Here is a 24,472-nt window from a genome sequence, read left to right on the forward strand (position 1 = left end):
ACAGAAAAGCTTTCCACGTTCATTTGGCCCCTCTCTGGTTACACAGTAAGAAATGAACTTGATGCAGCAATGCAAACATTATTACTGACAGGTAAATAGAGGGTGGGCGCGGGTCAGGCCGTAGCATCCAGGGGATAGTCACTAACAGTAGCTGTCACATTTATCGCTGGCTTCTTCGGAGCCAGTGTTAGTAGTTGGAGACAGAGCACACAAAAGGACTATTCAGTGCAATCCATGCTCTGAAACAAAACAGATGCGCTGTGGAAGTTTGCAAACTCCCCAGCACAGAAGGTTGGCAGAGCTCCGCTCCGTAACTAAGGCCCATCTCCTTGGCAGCATTGGGAGCCCTTCCGCAGCCCTGGTGCCAGGGCTACTGCTCATGCTGCTTAGATGAAGGGCAGTCTGGAGGACAAAGCACTTAGCCTGGCAGTTAAAGGGATGGAGATCTAAACCAAGACTCAGTGCCCACCCGAGTGTTTAAACCCTTCCACCTATTTTGGATGGCAAGGTAAGGTTTTCCTTTGCTTTTTCCTCATTTCTGGCAAATTACTGAGCAGAATGGGAAAGCACATTGCAGTAAAACCTGGCACCTGTCTTGCTGCTTGCTTTAGTCTATGCAAAAAGAAAACAAGGTCAAGGTGCAAAGAATGTATTTAGAGGTCAGATTTCAGAGACCGGCATGGCATGAAGCTATTTTGATGATCTAGTAAAAGAAAATACAGTAAAGCAGGTATAAGATCAAGGACTGAGTTGAAAAAGGTCAGTTTTCAGTCTGGAAAGAGCACGAGAAGATTCAAGTGCTCTAAATGGTGGGGGGAAGCATTCCAGATTGAAATTAATTTTATACCCATTCTAAGACCAATCCAAAATGCTTCTGTTCGTAGCTGGTATTTCAGGAATGAGTACAACCAAAGGCACCTGGTCTGGTTTTACGGACTGGAACGCTTTTGGAAAGCAATCAGATACGATTTGGACAAAAACAATGGAGGCCCAGACACAGAGGCTGCCCTGGGAGAGTATACCAGCTGTCTGCTCAGTTTCAAACCTCTAATCATGTTCTTGGAGAGAAAGCAAGGGGACCTGTTAGGGGCTGCTGAGCTCTGTGCTCGGGGCCAGGTCCAGACGGTGGAGCCAGCGAGCACGAGTGCTGCCGCGCAGAGGCAGCTCCATCGCCTCGGACGTACATTTCTGGCACCAGGACAGCAGCAAACGAGGCCGAGACTCCTAACAGACACCGAGGATTGGGAGAGAGGCAGAAGGATGAAAAATGTCAGCGCGAGCAAAGATGAAATGCTGGAAGTCAGAACAGCGGGAGGAAGCGTGGCACCTGCTGGCACTGGGCAGAGGGCTGCAGGTAGCAGGTTGTATGGCCCGCCGTCAGGCAGCATAAAGCAGCCCCAGGCACAACAGCTTCAAGGCCACGCTCCAGCACTGATGGTTTGATCCCCAGTGTGCACGTCCGTGATGTGCTGGATTGACAGCTGGGGAACCCAGACCAGTGGTACTGCCTCAAAGCAAAGCAAACCCTTGGAAATAAATGTGTAAAACTACCAGCACACCCTCCTTCAACTCTTTAGATCCTCTCCCCTGCTTGTAAACTACCTGGCAGTGTTCAACGGCTGACAGACTGCAAAGCCTCTTCTTTACAACCCATCGAGAGAAGCTGGGATTCTCCCTGCTGATTTACCTGGGCCATGCCTTGTCTCGCTGCGAGGTGTGACACCTATCACACGAGGACACCACACCTCGGCTCACATCCATCCCAACAAGATGCACGCAATTAGTTGAGGCCCCTTTTTAAGAATCTAATCTTGGGCTCCGCGGAAGATCAGCAGTGTCTCCAAAGCTGATTTCACCCACCCCATCGACACTAAGGAGAACTTTGTGTAACTAACTTAGGTGCTAAACACCAAAAATTAGGTGGGGTGAGGTAATCCAAGCTAGTGCATGTGTGATTCCCTAAATAGGGCCTCCTGTTGCTGCCACATGGCTCGTACCAATTCCACCTTTCTGTAACGTTTTGTCAGCTCATCATACCCTTACAGAAACCCTCAGGTGCTGGGAGGCACCCTGCTTGCCAGTGAGGCCCAGTCAGACATTGTGGCCTCACAAGCCTATTCAGTCAAGTTAATGTGGGTCACGCTGTTGCTCACTTTAAACACATGCACTTGAGATCAGTTTTTCCACTCAGAAGATAACCTCTACAGTTCCCTCCCCTTCAGATAAGCTTCAGAAGAAGAGAAAACGAAGTAATGTCCTCACCACCCCATATACATGTGGCTTGCATACCAGCTCCACAAGAGCTCTTGGACCAGGACACCCCACACGGAGATCTGGCGGCTTTCTCTGCAGCGTGTTCAAAAGCCTGCAGGGATGCCCCAAATCTGTCCCCTTTCTGCTGTGCCCTGGGCTGTGATCAGCAGAAGAAACGGGCACTTTCAGAGCAATATTCAATCTGCCTAAGGTCTGAGTTGCCTTCTGCGCCACCTCATTTCTCTCCCCGACCCAAAGGTTTGCTGGGAAGGACAGGGCTGTGATCCAGGCCACCCAGACACATGCTTAATGTTAAGACAAGTTTACAACTACCAGTCTGCACACAGAGTATGAGAGAATAAGAATTACATCCACACTACAAAATGCTATGCACCTGAAAGGTTTCTGAATTTCAAGTAAGCCACAAACACGAAGCGTGAATGGTTTACACTGGCACCTGGTCTTCTCAGCAGCTGAAGACGCATAAACCTTGTTCAAGCTAACTAAAGGAAGCTGTCATAAAACTGAGTCCTGGTTATGGGAACTGTAAGGAACTTAAACTTTTGAGCAGGAGTGAGTCAAATCTAGACTGCCAGATTAGGGCATAACTTCTCCTGAAGCCACCCAAGACACAGGTTGGCACCAATTGCATATCTCGCCCTATCTGAAACTATTTCAGAAAACGCAAATTGCATTCAATTTCTTAGGAACTGCCCCAGATCTTAGTGCATTACCAGCATCCACAGACAGAAATCTGAAGCACAGCGTACTTCAAGGAGTGAATCAGAGAGCAAAAGAATTGCTGGATTTCTAAGCCACCATGAAAGGTTTTGATAGGCTGCTGTTCATTACCACTATTATAATTTTTTATATTTTTCAGAGATCTCGTAGCATTCTCAGCACTTGGTAAATCAGACGTCAGAGTTCAGAGCCCTTTCCAAGCAAAGTACCCATTAGGGTTAATGCAAAAACCTAAAGGCCATCCAAAAAAAAAGCAGAAAATCCCAAGACGTCTCAGTTTGCCTCATTACAAAATACTTTCTGAGGGATCTTTTCATCAACCATTTCCTTACTAGAAATTGTTTGACCTAAAACAATTTTAAAACTTTTTAAGTCTTACAACAGCGTAAACCCTTTCTGAAACAAGTGATTTTCAATTGTGGGATTTTTTATCACTTTTAAAACCGTATGCAGGCCCAACTTTAGTTATCATGGATGCCACTCACAGAGGTCTGAGAGTCCCTCCAGGGGAGAAGTTCACCGATCATGGTGGTGATATGTGCGATGCACAGCACTGCTGCTGCCTTTGAGTACGACTTCAACCTCGCCCCGACGATCCCTCCATTGCGGTGGCATTCCCTCCTTATCCAGCTGCCAAAAGGAGATCTGAAATGAACATAATAAACATTCATCAGCTATGGCTTTTTTTTTTTTTTTTTCCTGCTAAGGATCCAAAAACATATCCGAGATAAACAAACAAAGCAAAACACTTGGCCTGAACCAAATCCTGGCTCCAAACAAATCTGGATAAGAAATTTGTGGTTGAGATCTGTCATATTAAACCCAGTGAAGTAGATCTACTTCAGATGTGTCCATTGCTGAGATATCTGGACCCTGGACTCTTTAGTGGGTTGGTTAACATCTTTTGGCATCCTTCCGGATGTGGCCCAAGGGTAGGTCTGTGCTGTGGGGTCAGGGACATCCCAGTTGTGTCTGAGGATGGTATTCCAGTCCCAGAAACACTGTGCAGCGTAGAGGAAGACACATTCATGTTGGTTTTACGTGAGTAATCTAGTTTCTGGGTTCAGAGCATCTCTGTGACCTCATGCCATGACTAACTAAGTCAGGACTAGCTTAGGGATCTATTTCTCCCCATGGATGTGCGTGCCCTTAGGCCTGGACACATCTCACTTACCTTTAGCATCCTGCCTGAGGTACCTGAGGTGAGAGACAGCCCCGAGGCACTCACACAATCATCAGCAATGGAAGTACCTTTGGAGACACCAACCTCTCACCACCAGGCACAAAGCCTTAGGGCAATCCAAGCCAATGGTCTGAGACAGCCAGTGCCTCAGATCCAGCTTTCCTTTGTGCTGCCTTATCCTGGCAGCTGTTTGGCTCCTACCCAAATATGGAGCACCTTGGGGATCCTAAATCACAACCCAGGCTTTCCAAGCAGCATTATCTGCTAAGCCGTAAGGACACGTGCATGTTTTCAGGTCTCATGCAGAGCATCTTTCTTCCCATTGATTTTCCATCTAACTTCCAGAAAACACAAGGGATTTGCTGTGGCATGTGGGACTCGAGAGCAAGACATCACTAAAATCAAAGAGGGTGAGAGACTGCAGAGCTCCAAAGGGGCTGCCTTGGCTTTGTAGTTTCCACCGAGTTCAAATTTTGCCTAAAAGGAATTAATTAACATTGGACAACCCCACGGCGATTCCTCATCTGCTCTGGAGCAGAAGAGCCCATCACTATGGTGATACAACATTAAAGGGCTAGGTCCAAAATGTGATTCTGGCAGGAGGACACACATACCAAGCCAGAATCCGAGCTCTCGGGTGAGCTGGTTGGAACCCTGGTGGAGGTGCTCCAGGCTTACCCTGGGGTCACTGAGACCAGCCCTGGCCTACAGCCTTTGAGGAGAGCTCGGTCCTGTCGTGCAGATGGCTCGCCTTCTAATTTGGAGGGGCTGAATGACTTTTCAAAACCTTTGATTCCTCGCTGATGTATTCACTTCAGGAGACACAAAAGTACAAAATCTCAGCATGGAGTGACTCCCCTGCTTTCTTTTTCCTTCCTTCCCAACCCTGCCCCCCCCCCCCCCCCCCCCCCACGCTTTGTCTTTTCTTTTCTTCTTTCCCTGGACAGTTTTATAATTTTGGCACGCCGCCAGAACGTCTGTCCTTGTTAGCTTGTGCTGGCTGTGAAACACCTGCAGCCCATTAGAGCAGGGGGATGAAAAACAAAAAAAAAAGTCAACTGTCATAGGTAAAGTAATGACCACTTATTTCTTTGTTTTAACACGCTAAAAGGACAGTCGAGAGGGGAAGGAAAAATTGACATAGCTTTACCATCACACCTGCCATCGACTGGCCTCAACTGGAGACACCAGGTCGTATTTTTATCTGATGAGTGCCTCCAATAAATAGTTACACCTCCATACCAGTGAGGGTTACAGTTTATTCAATATGACAAGTGCTTGCTGCATTTGAATAGTGCCTTGTGCACCTTTTTTAATTTATATCTTTATTATGAACTAAATAGGCGTTAGGAAGAAAATTCCCTCTAGGCAGGTTATAACTGGGCTGCCTACTGCCATATCCCTCTCACACCCCCGCTGGGGCTGGCTGCAAACCCCTACAGATGCAGCAGGGCCTCCTTAATGGCAGAGCGAAGGGGGTGCAGGATGGGACAGACGTGTCCCAGCAACAGAGGAGAGGCCAGCAGGGGAGGGAGGTGATTGTCCCCTTCTGTTCTGCCCTTTTGAGGCCACACTTGGAGTCCTGCATCCAGGTCTGGGGCCACCAGCACCAGAAGGATGTGGGGCTGTCAGAGTGGTCCAGAGGAGGGCCATGAAGTTGATCAGGAGAAGAGAAGGCTCCGGGGACACTTCATTGTAGCTTTTCAGTACTTAAAGGGGGCTTATAAAAAGGTTGGAGAGCAACTTCTTGCTTGGGCAGATAATGACAGGACAATGGAAATGGTTTTAAACTAAGAGAGGGGAGGATTTCGATCAGATGTTAAGAAGAAATTCTTCACTCGTAGAGCAGTGAGGTACAGGAACAGGTTGCCCAGAGAGGCTGTGGATGTCCCATCCCTGGAGGTGTCTAAGATGAGGTTGGATGAGGCCCTGGGCCACCTGATCTAGTGGATAGTGTCCCTGCCCATGGCAGGGGAGCACTCCCAGTCCACAGCCCTCCATCTGACCCCAAAGACCCACTGCAGGACTGTCCATCCACAGAAGAAACAAGGCCAACATAGGATTACAAAATCCTACTTCAAAAGATGTGTTGCTACACAGGGATGGCTGGTACTTTGTCAAGGTACCTGGTGCCTGATGAGATGTTGACAGAAAAGAGATCAAGATATCCTTCAGATCCCCCACTGTGTACTAGTGCCACAAATAAATAAATAAATATACCTGAATTGAAGGAAAGGGCACAAGCAGACCTCCTGGTATAGACGCCTAACTAAAGGTGCATGCATCCTAGCAGGGGATACCAGAGAGATGGTGTTTGGTAGGACAGCTAGAGGTCTAAATAATTTATCATGCTCTTGAACTTTGACAACAAAGTAGTCTAAATGCAGCTCCAAGAGTTTTGCTACTGACAGCAGACTCACTCTCTACAGACTAAATGGTATTTCAATCCCAACAGCCCATCCAGTGAAAATGCCACAGTCATGATGTCAAGAGACCCAGGGTTCCTTCCAAAACTTTGCTGTGTTTTAATCAAACTTCCTTGTCTAGCTGCAAGGCAGTTGAGACATTTACCCCAGCAGCTGATGTTTTCAGTTCTGCATCAAGTGGAGTGCAGCCATTTAAAAAGGAGAAGAAAAATTTGTCACCACAAGGGATTCTGCCAAATATTCCCACTGCTGTCCTGGAGCATGGAAACACAATTCTGCTGTTGCACACAGGTCTGACTATTTGCATTTTTAATAATTCAAGAGTTTAATTAGTATCATGGCCTTAATCAGAGGCTGAAAATACAGCTGAAGTCATCAGAGCTTAATTAGTTTAAAAAAAAAAAATCTGCAGTCTGAAAATGTCTCTACTACCGTGAAGGTCTGTCCTTAGCTTGATGATTTAGGGTTCATATGTACAGAACTTGTTGATTCTGGTTTCCTGGGTCAGTACACCTCAGAATAAGTCAGAATCCCCAAACAATACAAAGCCAAATCAGATGTCTTCTGGTTTTTTTTCCTACAAATTGCTCTACAGATTTCTTCAAGTGGACTTAAAAAAACCTGACCAGATTGAAGAGAACCTCAAACTAACCTGGGTTCATCCCCCAGGCTGCACATGAATTTCCCCTCCATGGGAAGTGCACCAGTCTTAGCAAGAACATCAACAAGTATCACTGGACCTTCTGTCAAGTCAGCAGGAGGACAGCCCTGAGAGTAATATCTACGAATGGCCAAAAATTCACTGTTTAGTAGTGGGACCACAGAAGCTGCCCTACGTGGCAGCTAACACAGCCCCCTTGCAGCTCCAGATGGGTGGTGAAGCACAGGAGGTGTGGAGCTGCTTCCCTTCTCGAGTGCAAGGAATGGATGAGGTCTCGAGGGGAATTATCATTGATTTGGGCCAAGGGAATCTGAAGCCTTGGCAGCAGCCATCCATTTACTCACTGGACAGATTGATAGCATTGTACAGGACATCCTGGATGAACTTTTTCAAACAATATGTGATTTAATGGTGGGATTCATCACCACCCAATGCTGTGGAGGCCAAATATATAAACAGGTTCAAAAATGGATTAGCAAAATTCATGGAGGATAGGTCAATCATAGACAATTAAATATGGTAGTCCGGATGCAACTTCCAGTTCAGGAAGTTAGTCAGTCTCATGCCCTTCCACCTCTGATTTACTTGTAAAAAGGAAGTCAGAAAAATTCTCCCGATGCCAAAATTGTCCCTTGGCTCCGCGCATTAACTCGAATCACAATACATTCTCTTTTTTTGGCAGGGGGAGGGGGTTACATTTTCGTTCAGTAATGATATTACAGCATGCTATTTATCTCCCTCTGCAGCTCCTGAACCTCTGTGTAACCTCCCATCTCCCTGTCCCCCTAGGAATATCACCAATAAATTAGTGAAACCTACTGGAAGGTGATAGCAATCACAGATACTGCTAAATTCCATTTAGCGAGGAATAAGGAATCCAATCACTTATGTACATAGGAAAGGTCTGATAGTCTCATACTGTAAAAACATTCTGTCCTTGGGAGTACTGGACCAGAGGAAGGTGCTGGAAACTCAAGATGGAAAAATATGAGCTGGTTTGTCCACAAGGAAAGTTCTTAGTAACCCCAGGACAGTTAGCGTTTGATTTATTCCCTGACACATGCATGTACAGGAGCTAATTTTATAGATATAAAATACACACAGGGTACATTGCATACTGTGCTGTTTTGTGTCCCCATACCCTTTGAATCCTGCTCAACTCCTGCAAACTGTTGACCCAAAGAGCAGCTCATGGCACAGGTTATCCGCTCTCTGCCTTCCTACCTGCTTCATTTTTATCCGTTGTCTGGTTTTGAGGGTCTTTAGGGGGGTTGCTGAAGAGCAAAGGACAAGATGACAAATGAGCTAACACACAGCAATGGAATGTAAGTGAGTCTCAGCTATTTTTAATTAAGAAGCGATGACAGCTGACTAAATTCCCTGACACTGCAGTTAAAGGCTCCCTGACCCAGACATTATTGGGCACACTCCTAAGACCAATATATATTGGTCCCGATGGTGCTTCTATTATTGTTCCCGCCGTCTCGACAGATGCAGGACTAACAAAATCTATGTCTATTATCAGCATGCAAATAGTGAGATAAACGTGTGAATGCTTATGAGCCAGAAGAGGCAGCAGGTGAGGGGAGGACAACGAAGGTCATTTTCGAGGGAGTGCTCAAAGTGCCGATGCTTGGCTTCCAATAAACGTTCAAAAGGTTTCGACAAATTTAACTGCTATTTTCATTTTTTGTTGGTTAAACCAATGACAGATTGACCAGGAGAGAAGCAGAGAGACAGAGAGAACAGTTTCTGCTCTAAGGCAGATAAAAGATAAGAGGCAAAGCAGCATGATCTGTGGACTGACTTCTCTCAGCCCACAGATCACAGGGAGGGCTCCACTGAATTCTTTTCTTCTAATTCCCAGACCAGAGAGCCTGGCAACCTGGGAGGGGAATCTGGATTTTGAAGGCTAGGAATTCACCTAACTTCACATAAGGACAGAGCTGAGAATAGAGTCAAGGTGTCCAGCTCTCATTACCACAACAGACTGCCTGCCCTGGAGTGCAACAATGCGCCACAAAGCTTGGGTTAGGCAAAAGGTTTCAGCTTTGCCTTGCTTTACCTGTCTTGGAAAGATGTCAGGAAGAAGATACCAACCACAAAAAGACGATATAAAACTCACTTTCTTCCTCAGGGCTTGCACAAGCAATGAATCCAGCAACAGATCACTTTGCCTTGAGCTCACTCAATCATTTTAATAGGACAGGCAAAGAAAAGATCCCCTCCTACCCTTCCCTTTCCAACGGATCGTGGAGAGGAGCGGTAAGCTGGCACACGCGGCAAAGTCAAACACATCACGTCCAAACTTGGCGTGAGCGAGACAAATACATTAAGGAGCATCATCAGGAACTTTCCACGATGGCTGCATGGAGGGAGGGGGGACAGTGGCTTTCTGCTGTTGCTAAGACAGTTCCCCCACCCTTGCTCTCTCCCAACCCAATCCACGGGCATACTGCTCCCATTGGCTCGCCGGCTGCATCGAATGATCATGACAGGTTTTCCTCCTCCTCACCCCATTGGCTTCTGCCTATGGCCTATTATCAGGGGAGAGCAAATCAGACACGTAATCGATAGTTTGCGAGAAGGAGCAGGGCTGCGCGATGCTACTTTGCATGAAATCTCTCGCCACCTATGGCTCTGCATGCAGATAAGCACGGATTAACCGTATCGGCCGCGCTCGCAGAGGTGAGCACGGATGGCAGGCTGATAGCAAAGCCGTGCTGCAGCGAGCTGTCAGCAAAATGCAGACGCTGCTCGCTCCAGTCCTGAGCTTCAGGCCAGATCACAGAATCACAGAATTGTAGGGGTTGGAAGGGACCTCCAGAGATCGTCGGGTCCAACCCCCCTGCCAAAGCAGGTTCCCTAGAGCAGGCTGCCCAGGTAGGCGTCCAGATGGGCCTTGAATATCTCCAGAGAAGGAGACTCCACAACCTCCCTGGGCAGCCTGTCCCAGTGCTCCGTCACCCTCACCGTGAAGAAGTTCTTCCGCATGTTGGTGCGGAACTTCCTGTGATCCATTTTGTGGCCATTGCCCCTTGTCCTGTCCCCACAAACCACTGAAAAGAGGTTGGCCAAATCCCACTGTCTTCCACACTTAAGATATTTGTAAACATTGATAAGATCCCCTCTCAGTCTTCTCTTCTCATAAAAAGATGCTCAGATCCTGGCCTCGTAGGTGAGCCAGCACGGCTCAAGGACCATCACATCGTGCCTGAGCACCGAGCTAGCTGCACACAGCCAGCTTCTTTTTGGTAGCCTACCTGAACCAGCATCCCCAGCTTGGGTACTCCCTAGGGCAACCAGCTCTGAAAATAACAAAATAGTGCATAGCAGGGGGAAAATCCTTCCTGCAGTGCCATAAGTGATGCCCTCTCCAGCAAGCTTGTAGGGCGTTACTTGGTCTGAAGGCCTCCAGAAGCCTTCTGAGGTGGACAGTGAGCACGGAAGCACTCCACAAGGCCTCAGAAAGCTTCCCTGGCTGAAAATGGGACAGCTACAACAACAGTGCTCCTTGGTCACTGCCGGCCTTCAGAGGCTCAGGAAGAGTGGTTCCTTCACCTTGCAGCATCCCTGTCAGCCTGTCTCTCCCCGCCCCGCCAAAAACACATTATTGGGCAGAAAAACGCAGCAGCAGTGGGACAGTTTCCCAGTGCCACCACAGACCAGGTCAAGGCCTGGAACGAGATGTAGAGAAGAGGCAGATGACTTGCAACAGGTTTCCAACTATAAGTAAGGATATACTGAATTGACAGCACATCTTAATGAAGCACCACTGCAAAACAACTACATGTTGCCAGTGGCTTTAAAACCAACTGGAAAATAAAACTTATTTATCAGGGATGGGGACCTCAGACACGAGGGGATAAGCGCATTACCAACTTAAGTGCAATTAACTACTGCACTGGCCAGAGGCCTTAAAGCTTTAATTTCCCCAAGCAAAGCAGCTGATGAAATATCCCCAGGCACATCGGGATGCTGGTGAAATAGCAAGCCCTTGGCTATTTTTTTTCACCACACAGGTGACTCAGCATCCGGCCTACGGAAGAAAAACTGGTGTTTCCTTTTCTGTTCAGGACTGCAAGTGACTGGCAGCAGAAGGAGCTCAGGCCAATTTCTAGCCTGTTCCTAACAGACACACATTCAAACTCAAAGAGGTCAATGAACCCAGCAAGCCTATCCTCTGCGGTTGGATGTACACAGATTCGATGTACACCATCCTGTAATACTAAATCTTCCTAGCATGGACAGTCCACATGCTCTCTGTCCTTTATGATACACAAGTCCATTTAGGAAGAGTTGTAACTTAGACTGTTGTAAAATAATACAATTATGAGGCAAGACAGAGGGAAATATTCAATGGAAATTTCCACAGCCAACTTATTTGTGTATTTTTGGGGGGGAGCAGTTGGACACAAAACACTGGGGCAGTTAAAAAAAAATTCTAAGTGTCTGACCTGAATCTGTTCATATTTTTGACATCCAAATGGATGGTTTCTTCTACGTAAGATAGAGTTTGAAGTTAGAGGAAAGAAAGAGAAAAAGAGCGCGCATAAAAATCAGGTTGAAATCCCTGCTTGGCCTCACTCAGTAAGGACCTTGAATAAGGTCCACAGTTACCTAATTGGCTTCAAGTATTTTGGGCTCTCTCTCCAGCTCATACGCTCTAAGTTTCATCCTGAAGCAGAACAGGAAGAAGGTTCTGAGTTCTTAAAAACGTTCACGGCTTTGGACAAACACATTATACTCAGCTTCAAAACAATTCCGTTCTCTTTTTGATCTTATGTAATAGTCTAGATGTCTGTGTTTTGATTCCTCCCAATTGTGCACTCAAACTGGTACAGAGCTCCATGAAAGAAAATTAATGGACTGGAAGGAAACCTACATTTTATTTTATTTTATTTTTATCTCTTCTTAAACCATGTGCCTCCTTTCCAGAGAAGAAAAGCATTTAGCAACAACTGAGTTGATAAAAATGAACTCAAATAAGACATCCTATCATAAGTTAAGCCTGCTTCAGCCACTCAAGAAGAGGGAGCCTATGAACGAAGCCTTGTAGATCGATAAAAACCTCTTAAATAAAATGAGAACTCTTTCAGGCTAATTCAAGAAGCAACCTACAATGGAAAAGATTCTGTCTCTGACAGCCCAGGATCAAACTTCTTTTCTAGTCGCTGTTAGTGCCTACACAACAACATTTATCTGGACCTATTACATTTGCTGTAGATGGAAAAATAATTAGATTCTTACCATGGACATGTAGAAAATACCCAACACAAAGGCAGAGCTGTTATAACCTGTGCTGCTTTGACTGTTACAGTGGCCAGTTGACTTCTGATTGCTCACTTTCCCACCTAAGTCGGAAGGGGTGCTCCCTTACCTGGAAATATGTTCAGCCCTGAACAACAATGTTGTATAAGTCCTCAGCAAGAATGGTACAAAGGGTGGGTGTGCACTTCTTCACCTCCAACTCTCAGCAGGCACAACCTGGGGAAACAAGAATAAGGAGTATGTGAATATGAGTAATAAAATGATGGATGATCAGACAGTAAAGAAAAGGAAAGGAATGAAACCTCTGTGACTTTCCCAGGGAAACGGGATGCTCAGACCATTTTCTGCTACCTGTTTGTCCCACAGCAATACTCAGACATTGGACAGACTGAAGGACTGTACAGAGTAGTGCAGATAAAAGAGACAAAGCTGGAGCTCAAGCAGAGGAAAATTTGTGTTCACATCTATATTTCCACACCCCAATTCTGCTTATCATGATATATCTGCTTCTGGTTCAAGGGTTGAACCTCAGGGCTTCCAGGTTGCCATTTACCACCAGTCTGGCATAGCTGATGGAGAACAAGTCAAGAAACCTGAGAGCCATTTCTGAGCCAAGAGGTCTTGTTCAACTGCATTTTCAGACTTTTAGTTTGAAAACTTTTCATAATTCCCAATGTATTTCTTTTCAGATTTGTCTTGCCTTAATAATTATCGGAATGTCAGCATTCTTGTGATTTTTGTTGTAGAGAAGAAACTATTTTCCATGAGCATTTCAGAATTTTTACAAGAAACAATCCAAGAATATAGCCATCCTTTCTTAGCACATTGTGTAACTGTCCACGAAGGGTTTTAAGTTCTGTCTGTATCTGCTTCTGGTTTGTTTCCCAGCTTCATTTCGTTAATACAATTTCTCAAGGAGTCCATATCATTAATAAAACCAAACCACAGGAATACTTCTCGTAACTGCTCTATTTCTCTGATGACAAAGGCTAGTAAAAGGTCTCCAAACTTCAATTTCATCTTTTAATAGTTTCACCCAAGGTAACTCAATGTTACTAGTCCCATTTTGCTATTAAACAGAGGCACAGAAGAGTGATAAGAATGGTCCCAGGCCATAAAAAAAGTAGAAAAGGACAACCAAACCCTGAGTCCTGCTCCACAGCCTCCCGCTCTGTCCCAGTGGACAACATTCTTTCCTATGATTACTAAAAATATTGGGGTCTTCTGTGAAACAGAGCAGGATGCTAATTTTTGAGGTGAAATGACCAACCCGGCATGGGAAATCATATAAGTGAATATAATGCTCTCAACTTCCTGAGCTATTGTACAATAAACAGCTTAACAACTTGTTTCCCACAGAGACACCTGTATTTTAGGAACAAATAAGAAGTGACACATGCATATACATAGTTACATTTTCTTTTTTCTCTAGCTGTATGCACACATCTATAACTATATATGCACAAACGTAAAATATATGCACATATATATATGTATATATCAAAGTCATTAAAATTAGAAGGAACTTTGATGTTTGACTCAGCATGGTCTGAAAAAATGCACGTAAGCATAAGAGCCAGAAAATCCTGAGTTCTAACCCAAGACGTGACTCACCAGGTCATCAGGAGCAGCTCAGTACTTCTCACCACCTCGCTCTCCCCGTCTGCAAAACGCAGCTAATTACACCACAGGGCAGCGGTGGGAACGAACTGCCTGCTCCGTGCACAGTGCTTCAGGCACATAAAATGCAAAGTCCTGCTCAGCTGAGAGCACAGAGCCAAGACGCTTCCTTCAAGTTGCTTTTTCCCCCATGCACACCTTGCACCTGCCCACAAAGCTGAGCTTCCCAAGTCTCCACTGGGTAAAGTGTTCCCCCCTTTCCTGCACACATGCCACCCCACAGCACTCACCACAACACCTGGCTACCTAACAATTACATTTTTATAATTGAAGTGCAGACACATCCAAATAAGCCAGGATGCGATGACTGGATGCCTTTGGTACCAATGCCAGTGTCTCTCATGAATGCTGACTCTTAAAGCAGGAAAAAAAAAAGAGACCAAAAAAAAAAAAAGAATAAGCAAACTAACAAGTTTTCTAGACTCATCTGTTTAGAATGACAGACTGACAAACATAGTATTTTTTATTTTATTTTTTTTTTACAAACAGCTTTTTATAACTTCTAACCCAAAATAAGCCCTGACCCAGCTGCACTGCCATGTTAAACAGTAATTACTCTATATAAGGCTTACCAAATGGGAATATTTGTGGGCCAGTGGAATGAAATTATTTTAGGACTTACACAAACTTTCTTGGGAGTGGTGAGACTAGCTGTGGGTAATGTGGTGTACCTAAGAAACAAGCAGACACAGGAGGGTTTTTTTCTTCTTCTTCCAGGCCTCCATTAAAACTCACTAGCTGACATTAAATGACTTTCCCAACTTCTGCTCAGGGAAAAAGATTTTTTTTAAAAAGTAGAAGTGAGATTTGTTTACCCCTCTAAAAAACAGGCTTCACTATGTCACCACACACACTTCGTGATTCTCCCTCAACCTGGCTACCTCCCTGCCCAGTACAACACCCCCAGACATATGGCAGCGCTCAAGTAAGTGAAGGTGCAAAGCAAGATTCTTGTAATGCTTCATTACAGTGGGGGCTGGAGGGGGAATCAAGCCTCATCTCCAGCTCTTACCTACCATTTAGATTGCTTCGTCATGAGCTACTGTGCAACCATAGCTCCTCAGCCACTGAAATGTCCGTCAGGCATTTTCCCGCCTGGGACTGTCACAAGAATCCCCCTTCCAACATACCCCACAAGCTCCAGGGATGGTTCCTGGCCACCTTGTTGCCACAAATGCCAACCCTCTGTGGAGACCAGCCTCATGGCAAATTGGACTTTTTCACTTAACCTTTTCTTGAAATGGTGCAAAACTACATCAATACACATTCCACGGCAATTTTTTGTCCCGTCTACGTTAAGGGTGCACTTGTGATCTTTTGGCAGTGTTTGGGCCCACTGAATCCATATTGCTGGGTGTCAGAGAGGAAGAGCCCATTAATCCCAACTCCCTCACCCTCCCAGGTACTCGATGCATCATTTCAAAGTGCCTGGTTTTGAAGCAGGTGAGACAGCACAGCCTGCAGAGAAAGGAACAAAACTCCTCTACCCTGGGGCACGTCCCATCTTGTAGGAGGGTGGGGATCTCGGTGGGGAATCCTAGAAGAAGAGGCTGACAGAGCTTGCAGAGCGGCAACGCTCAGTTCAAAAAAACTGCAAAAATTAGTGGCATGCCATTCTGGTGCAAGTGGCAGTTTTCCAGTTTCCAAAATATCCCTCCTCCTTATGTCACAGTAAAACAGTGCAAAAATGGAAAGTGGTTTAGCAAGTAGGAACATTACAATTCAAAATAGAATCAGAGAGGATTAAAGCAAATACCCAGACTGTTCTAACCTGTGTTTACGGCCCAAATACTGTACCAATTCCTGTTATTTTCAGGGGTTTCTTCCTGTGTTGTAACATTCTCTCTGGGATTAAACTTGGCCCGTGCAGCATATGACTCATCTGGCTGCAAGTCCCTGGGCATGAGCAGCAGGTTTTGCAGATGCTCATCACTCACAACCCATCCTACAACCCCGGAGCCCAGTGCAACACATTACACGTGGGTTTTTGCTGGAGGGGTAGGAAGAAAATGACAGCATCTGCCTAACACTAAATTTTCATGCTTAATTAGGGACTTCAAAAATAAGTCAATTTTCTGAGCAGGATGGTGGGTGGAAAATAAAATAAAGCTAGTTTTTTTAATGATTTCAGAGAAACACAAGTCCATTTTCTGGTTAACACGCACCCTTACAGCCAGGAATTTCAAGTTAGAAATTCGTTGCTATGGAACTCACGTTATCTGCGGCACCAAGCGCTGGCGATGGCCAAGCTAATCCCAGGTGGCACTCTGCCTCCACTGATGTAAAACAGATTCCCTGTTTTCAGGTTTGCCTTTCATTCTACCTGACTTTCTGCATTCCAGGAGATAACTTCTTTTTATGTTTCTGTCTCTGATTAGTTCTTTGAGTTACCTCCCCGTTACATGATTATTCAGCGCTGAGTCCACCCTGCCATTCTTCATGCTATTTCCATAACCTGCACAAGTGCCAGCACCCCACGTACACTTAGAGACATAGTGCTGCCTTCAGGTACAGTGTGAAATTCACAGGTGAGATCGATTTTAGCTGCAACAAATCACAAGATGTAGCAGGAGCTAATCGAAAAAATAAAAATTCAAAGACTAGAAACAGAGGAAGAAAGAGAAAAGAGATATCTATCCAGAAGCAATGGACCTGTGAGCCTAGCAACAGGCTATAAAGTTTCCTAGTTCTTAATTATCAGCTCAGTTCACAATTACTAAGGGTCTTCCAATAGAAATAAAAACCTGATCGCTTCCATTGAGTGAATGCTTAACATCTCACCTAAAAACAGCTCCTCCTTAGGATGTTCGTCAGTGGGAAGAGTGACCATGAATTGGGGGCAACTTCCATTGTCCAGTTCACAGAAGGAACCTCACCAGTATTGGTAGATCCTAAAAGAGAAGGAGATTCACACTCAGTAGTGGAATTAGATGAGATCTCTACAATTTTCTGAGCCGTTGACTGCTGGAGATCCCAGCTCTGTTCACAACCTGAAAGTTTGATATATACCTAAAAAGAGTAGTGCGTCCAGGCCTGGAGAATGCAGGTATTTCAGTACATTGGCAAACATATGCAAGTCCAGCTGAGCACAGAGGACATGCCTGTCAGTACAAAGTTAATTAAGAGCCACAGATTTTTGCTGAAACAATGCCTGAAGTCAGTGCAGGCTGTGCTGCCTTCTCCAGGGTTTGTCTACTGAAATCAGCAGCGGTACCTTGGCAGCAGGTACGTAGCTCCACCAAGGTACTTGTCCAACTTCAGGCATCTACCTCACCTGTAGGGAAGCAGAGCTTCCCACACAGAAGCTGTGAGCCGTCACCTCGAGGTTCTGCTGACTTCCAGGAGAGCTGGACTCCAACCTTCGGAGCCCTGGATTCACTCCCTTGATGCTCTGCTGACCGAGCACAGCTCCACGTTTACACTTCTACTTTCATTGTCTCAGACCAGACTCACGTGAATGTAACTCTCCATCTCTCAAATTTTAGAGCTATGAATCCATAGCCATCCTTTAGAAACAATCACAATAATTATGACAGAAATTGCAAGATAGTTAAACAGAATTATGGAAAACAAATACACGTACCCTTTGTTCAGCTGGGCTGCTGTAAAACACTCTGGTTTGTTCCTTCTCTCTCAGTCACCAACCTTTAGCTACATGGGAGAAAATGAATTTAAATTAAACTCAAATTTTATATCTAGTTGGTTACTAACACTTTCTAAACAGTGCTAAACTCCTTAGATAGCTTGTTTGTGCTATAACCGCAACCTATAGGGCCAATAGAGCTACAACTAACAGCTGGGCTATACTCTGAATTAAAATATAAGAAATAAGTAATAAAAGCTGCAGCAAAAAATGTCTGAATTCTGCAAATGTTGCTTAACTCCCTAAGGCCAAAGTGTCCCTTTCATTCTAAATGTTTGTGAGCTACTTGTGTGGCAGATGGCAGCTCCTGCAGTACAAGTAATACACCATAGTCTTACAGCACCTTTGTACAAATATTGCATGAAACCATACAAATATTCATCACTTGATTTCCACAATAACTATGTCAGGTAGGTGGATCATTAACACTGCCCCTAATTTTACAGATAAGTAGGCTGAGACAGAAGGGCGGAGAGGGTTGTCCACAGTGAATAAGTAACAATGAGAACTGCAAAGGCTCCTCCCAGCTCTGAGTCCACACAGGGTTTGTTTTCAATTAAAAAAATAATCTTAGGCATAGTTTGACCCAATGCCAGCTGAAGTTTGCAGATTTGAAAACAAAATAATCAATAGACTTCAGCTTGCACCCCAGGCTCATGGCTAAGGACGCATTTATGTTACACTAAAAATGCGGCTTAGCTTAAGTATCCATTTTTAACCATCAACTGAAGTGAAAACATTAATTCATGCAAATCAATATTCCCTAAACAATATTTTGCCTCCAGAACATTTCTTCTTCTTTAACATAAACTCTTATCTAACATAACCCATTTAAAGTATCATATCTGCAGAGTTTGGCAATTAGCTCTGTAAACTGTTTTCCTTGAATGCATGGAAGGTTACATTACACAGTGAAGTATAAAGTGCACACTGTGGTGTATGAAAATCTTTGAACAATGATTATCTTTCAAAAAGGCTGGGATAAGGGCCAGACTACCAAAACGAATTCAAGCCAGCTATTAGAGGTCTACTTGTACATCCAAAGCCCCCTCTTATTTCACGTAAGTATCCACTTTCAGTGCATCTTAAGGTTTTTTTTAAATGCAATTGTTTAGATGTGATACCCCTAGACTGTGTTTTCCTGAAAACACAGCCAGAAAAATCCCATCTGAGTATAAATAGAAAAGCAAATAGGACATGGGTGCAAAGGATAGCACAGAAAGAAAGAAGGGCAGTACATAAACCAGTCAAGTGAAGGCAGGACGTGGCACGGGGGGCACTTCAGATGCTACCAAAAGTGAGGACAAGGATGGAGAGGCTGCACCTATCTGCCAGCTAATCCACAACAAACTCATGAGCGACAGAGACCTGTAGAAAAACAGTATTTCGCATGGAGGTTGTAAAAGATTGCTGGAAGTCATCTAAGCCACCCTTCCACTCACCACAGGACTAACCTCAAAGCTGAATTTGGCATCGTTCCTTGAGCTCTGAAAATCCCTGGGGATGGAGATCCCTCAGTCCCACTGGGCACCTGCTGCAGGGCCGCACCACTCCCATTTTCTTGTTTCCCCAGTATTAGAAATAGCTATGAATACACTACAGGAGCCCAAACTCATCCTCTGTGCTACCCTTTAGACCAAGCAGCCTTTGATGATGCCCCAGAGGGGAAAATAAGAAGGAAAGCTCTGCTTAGGCTCCTTCTTTCTACCTATATGCAGAGCACCATGCGGGGCAAGCATGCAGTCATACGGGGCCGGATGCTCACCACATCAAAATCCACAAACTCCAAAATCCTTGAGCCTTCAGCATGGCTGTGCCGATTTCCATCAGCTGACGAAGGTGACCTACATAACGAAAACTAGCTTGAAGCAACAGAGGAATATAACCCTGATTTATTCCAAATACATTATATTTAACGCTGTCACTTAGCTTTTACATGCCAACATGCAAGCTCAGGAGACAGACACGTTTGGATACTCTCAGCTGGGAATCGTGTTCTTGCAAGGCTCCTAGATGATGCACATACTGTCTCTATTTGTGTTCACCCTTTCCGATGGCATGGTGCCCATGAAAGAAGCTGATTAGCACTTGCCCTGGGCTATCAAGTCAAGGCAATGGTATGTTTAGATCAGCAAACTGCATAACAATATAAATGTCATCTATTCTACGAGAAGCTTTGGCAGCATTTGCATCTCGTACTTCATTGCATGTATGCACCAGAAAAGAAACTCAAAGACTTGCAGAAGAAAGACAGGCAGGGGATTCACCAGCCCTCCCAGTTGCCAAACCATGCTGTACGGCACTGGGTGCCTCATTAATCCCCAAAGACCATCTCTGGGGTGTCAGATTGTATGTACCATGAACGTAACTGGTACATACATATATATATGTAGCCTTTTTTGTTCAGCCAGGCTCACAGGCAGAATACGAACCACAGAGTGTCTGGCACAGCCCGAGACATGATCTGTACGCTTGCCCAGAACTGATGGCACCCAGCCTAAACAGAATAGCCCTGGGTGGTCACTGGCTGGTTGTGCAACATCTCTGCTGACGGGGCAAACTGTGGCAATACCTAGCAGATACAATGGATAATGGGCTGAGGACACCGAGCTGGGGACACTCGCTGGAGAGCACGCCAGGCCTCTAATGGCCTGGCACTCATTAGCGTCTGATTGTTACTGGAGACCTATAGGACATGAAATGATGGGCTCACTCCAATTCCTGGTGGGCAAATGTCAGCACCATTATCACAGCGAGCATCCATCTTAGTGGCCTTCCCAAAGAAGCCAAGGGCTGAACGGGAAGAAAGGCTGATCTATGTCTCATTGTCAGCACAGGGGACTTTCCAGGACAGCTGGGGTGAACCAGCAGGGTTCAGAACTGCTGCCTGTACAAGTTCTGCTTAATTCTTTAACAGAGGGGACGGGATGTAAAAACAGCGGATGTAAAGCAATAAAGATGTACCAAAAGAAAGAGAAGGATGTCAGACAAAGGTAGGAAAGGCAATTCTGCAGGTAGGCAGAAAAGCACCAGAGAATGACATACTAAATAGGTGGTGGAATAATGCACTCAGATCACCAGAAATCGCACTGTAAATACATAACTCAGCGACACTGAAGCAAAGTCAAGGAATGTTTACTAGATTTCACAGGTCTTTCTCTATAGTTTCCATTCCGTTCATAGAGCAGGAAGCAATGGCAGCGTTAAAGGTAACCCCAAAACCTTTCAGTGCCAATTAACCCAACAGCTGGAGTCTTCCAACAGTTTCCTCCTCCAGCACACCCAAGAGCTTTCTGGGCAATTTCTATAAATTGACCAAATCTTGATCACTGATGACTCTTATTTGCTTTATCAAAGTTCTATTTTCAGGGCAAATATGCAAACCACTCAAACTGACTGTTGTTTCAACCACTGTTTAGGAGTTGGGCATCCTTCCCTCAGATATTCCCTTTGTGTTGGGTATAACCACTTTGAATTTTGATCTCGTTACACAAGTCTTGGGCCAACGCTAGAACCGCAGCACACACAGCAAGACTGCAGAGTGACTCCTAAGGAGATTATGCGAAGTGTCACTTAGCATTAAATCTCTATTTGAAAATGAAAGTTTTTCATCCTTAGTTATGGGAATGATAATCAGAAAAGATACTTTGGATTTCTAATATTAAAGTGGAGCCCTTAACTTTCTGAGAATCTTATGTCATTGCACATCCCTCATAAATTCATACTTACACTATTTTATGTTAACCACTCCTTTTATTCCTAAAAACAGAAATCTGCCTGAAATCCTTCATTTGGTAAGCAGTACCCAGATGCATTAAACTTATATTGCATAGGAGGACTTAGTACTGAAGTTTATGGGAGAGAGATATTTAAAAGATTATGAAATATTGTTGTAGGGGGAAAAAAAAAAAAGAAGGTTGGAACATATCCATCAATATTTCAGTATAAATTGTTGTGGCACCAGAATTACACGCTGCAATTATATTTCAGAATGTATAGCTCCTAGCACTGATCTTTATGTTTAAAAGAAAAAATTGTTTAATACTTTGTAAATGAATGCTAATTAAGATGTTGGGAAAAACTCTGTCATCTGATCATTGGGAAAAGAAACTAATGCACCTTGTGCATTTGCTTAAAAATTCTCTTCTACTCTGACCATATCAAGCATAATTGGCTTTTTATGTGATACACTTGCCAACACAAATCTTTACACAAAGTTTGATTCTTTCTGTCTGTTGACCAAGGATCAGCTTCAGATTCACACATCAAGCAGTGCCACGCTCTACGTGGAATCCTAACCACATCAGTGGTACTAAGATGAGCAAGTTGACTGGAGTCTAGATATAGGAAAACATTATGTAAAATGACTAGGATTTCTCTCAAGAGTGCTTTTGTCTTTTTTCTTTTAACAGAGAATTATGTTAATATGTCAGTCAGTCATTTTTGGTTTGGGTTGTGTGTTTTTTTCACCATTGCATTGGACCTTTGCACAGAAATAGTTGCCAGTTGCCCACCCATTCATCTACCTGATTCCAAAGCGTTTGATAAATCATTTGGGGGGTTGATCACACACTGCGTCAATACTAGGCCTATTTATGGCATGTATATTTAAGATGATAAACAGGGCAGGTTTTGCAATGGTAATGCGGAACATAAGAAGAGCCCAAACAAAGAATGTCATTGACATCGCTGTGTTTTGGATCAGGCCCACTGTGAATCTGAGGATGGAATAAGAAGCAGGATGGCTATTCCCTTCCAGTAAATATGCAAAGTTCTCTTCTCACATACAATGGAAACAGTTCTACACTGATGTAGATCATGGTCCATGGATAATCAGCCCACTATTCACTTCCCCAGCTTTGCGGAAGCGTAATCAGGAAAGCATTATGAAGAAAAACCTGCCCTGCAGGGATAGACTTGCTTTAATAATGTTTATGACTTGTCCATATTGTATTTATGTCTGGAAGTTGATTTCTTGAGTTTTCCCACCCTTCCCCCAACTCGCAGCCCCGAAGACAATTTGCAAGCTGAACCCTTCGCTAGGATAAATGGGGAAAGCTCCAGTGACTCCGATGGACACTACTGTGCTCTCTGCAAGCTCAGGAGCAGATCCAGAAACAAAGCTTGATTTTATTTAACAGACAGGGCAGAGCTCACCTTTCCCTGAAGTGACTGGCCCAAAAACAAGCCCATTCTCCGCAAATTAAAAGATCTAACTGAAAGTGCAACACTTTGGTCAACTGCTGGCCACCTGTCGCACTTGTCTTGAAAATAGTCCAGAGCCAGGCCACAAATAGCAATAATAAAAGAAAATGATTGAAGACTTCCCTGGTACCTGCCAGGCTCACAATTTTTATTGAGCCTTACAAATGTGTCATCAGTACTAGTTCTTCTATAGCCATCAATCTTAGTCACCCAAATCCATCAAAGAAAACAAACCCCGGAGAGGAACCAATCTGCAGAGCAATTGCAGAAAGACAGGCTGCGGGAAAACCATGCAGAAATTTGCTTCAGCTGTGTGCTTGCAGACACGTTCCGCAGACAGAAATCTGCTGGGCTCGCTTTTGCTCTGCTATTCCACTCTGATTTCACTGCTCACTTTTGCAAAACCTGCCTCAAACTTCCCAATTTCCCGATGCTTTCAAAAGTCACCAAACTTTCAAGCTTTATTTGTGTGGCTGTTAAAATTTGATGTCATTCAGAGGCGTACTTTGCAATGAAATTTCAAGGGAAGAAGGTATACCTGATAGGCATTTCTTGGGTTTGGGGTTGGGTTGTTGTTTTTTTGTTGTTGTTGCATTTCACTGCTGTGAAAAAGCTTTGATGAACTTGGTGTTCGGCTACGAAAATTCCCGGGCACCACAAATCTTGTGGTTACCTCCTTGTTTTGACTCAAAGCTGTCTCCAGAGATGGCTGAAGTCACTGCACAAAACCTTTCAGACACTCCTGGACTCTACAAGGAGATGGAGCTGTAGCAGTCTCTTGTAATGCCTCTGATGTGCTCTACTTGGCATCAGGCGTGTGCACACAACCAAAGGCAGGTGTGGGGAGCATCCAATGCTCTTGTGCCCCACACCTGCATGGGACTTAAATCTCTGCTCTATTTTACAACACTAAGGTTCATCTAGAAGACATCAAATACAGAAATAAGTCATGTTTTCACTCTCTTGTGCTCCGCTCAGCACCCGTATTTGTCTACGAGGGCAGCCCCTGAAAGCCACAAGGTTTCTTTTTTATTTACCTCTTTCATCTTTGCTTATTTTCTGCAAAGAAAAGTAACCCAACCTTGGATTAGTATAAACCTAGCCAGAAACAAAAACCCTCTTGAATTCCTCTTCATTATAAATGGATTGTCAATGTGTTAAATAAATCAGTGAAAATGGAAATCCAAAAATAAATAGCCATCCTGCTGTTGCTATGACAACTCAAATTTTTTACCTGGCCAGAGACTTTCTGTTTCACAGTTAGCAATCGCCGAGAAGGAGGGGCACATTTCTCGAATCCTGGTGCCCTTCACCACCTACCCCCAATATAATAAAAGGGATTATTTTGGGTTACTTTTTAGCAAATGAGGGAAGATCAAAGAGGAGCTGTTTCTCATTCCCGACAGGAG

General features: G+C 44.5%; 1 long non-coding RNA gene across 1 annotated transcript; it reads left to right on the forward strand.

Annotated features, from left to right (window-relative positions):
- Positions 1-350: 350 nt before the first annotated feature.
- Positions 351-3,669, forward strand: LOC121058669. Its single transcript, XR_005814289.1, has 2 exons — positions 351-508; positions 3,134-3,669. It is a non-coding gene; the product is annotated as an uncharacterized LOC121058669 (long non-coding RNA).
- Positions 3,670-24,472: the final 20,803 nt, after the last annotated feature.

This window comes from Cygnus olor, chromosome 22, assembly GCF_009769625.2.
Source record: "Cygnus olor isolate bCygOlo1 chromosome 22, bCygOlo1.pri.v2, whole genome shotgun sequence".
NCBI lineage: Eukaryota > Metazoa > Chordata > Aves > Anseriformes > Anatidae > Cygnus > Cygnus olor.